The sequence below is a fragment of the Triticum dicoccoides genome, chromosome 6B, assembly GCF_002162155.2.
Source record: "Triticum dicoccoides isolate Atlit2015 ecotype Zavitan chromosome 6B, WEW_v2.0, whole genome shotgun sequence".
NCBI classification, from domain to species: Eukaryota; Viridiplantae; Streptophyta; class Magnoliopsida; order Poales; family Poaceae; genus Triticum; species Triticum dicoccoides.
Genome location: NC_041391.1, coordinates 410698123 through 410699286, shown reverse-complemented (window position 1 = coordinate 410699286; position 1164 = coordinate 410698123).

Genomic DNA, 1164 nt, shown 5'->3' with positions numbered 1-1164 from the left:
CCAGAGCATTTTGCCCGCCCCCGAGCACGCCCACCATCATACCTCCTGATGATAAGCCGCACATAGGCCTGCCGCATGCGACAAAGCCTCCTCCGCGCCTCCCATCTCCACACCGCACATGCCCACCAGACTTGTTGTCTCCTCCCAACATGCAACCATGGTGGTTGCCACCGAGATCAAATATAATGCGTCGCCCAGGCGCCAAGCAATGCAAGGGATTTGCCCAATGGCAAACATGCAACGGCGAGGGGAGGATACATGTTAGAGAGGGCTCTAGTGGCATCAGCCTAGAGGCAACGCCCGAGTCGCCAAGAGTGACACGAGGTGCGATCCAATATTTTCGGGTGATGGGGTTGACATCATGGAGTTTTCCCCAAATTAAAAATTATTTTCATTAGTTAAATAATTAACTTGACTATTTTATTTTTGCCATCTTTTAAACGATGAATAAGTAAACCCATTTTCTCTTCTGTGTTGCGATTTGAGACTCACCTGAACTGTTGGACACGACCTCGTTGTGAGATTTGGGAGGTACCCACATTTTTTCGCAACGTTTGCACAAGCCTTGTTATCACCTGTTATGCGGACCCTTCGTTTATGTAGTAAGTGGAGATATTTTCTAAATAAATGCCCAACGCTCTCTGATCAATTTGGGATGATTTGTGTGGTCTCAAAATTTTCTAGTGTGGTTATGTTTCGAATTTCGTCCGAATCGAAGTCCGTGTGGTGCCCTAACCGTTAATTATGTGAGGCACTATAGTCGGCTTAATTAATAAATGATTTTGTAGATAAAAACTACCTATTGGGCTTCCTTTGTTCTCTCCTCTCCAACCCTATCTAAAACATCTCCAAATTCTAGCCCAAAGCCCTTATAATCCCCTGCCTATATATGGATAGCCTCCTACTTCCAAGCATGAAACCCTAGCATCTAGGGCACAAATCCTGTGAATTTCTACTCCCAGCCACCCTGCACCACCACTTGGCAATAGCCAACCACCACCTCCATCCAACCAGCGCCACAACCCTAATCGTCGATATGAGATGCCAGATCTCAGATTGGACAGCCAGAGAGCCTCCCAGCCATCCCCCATGCAACCCTGCATTCACGCCTCCGCGCCTCCCATGCCACTCGGGAGAGGAGCTCCCGATGTTTGTAGTTGTAAT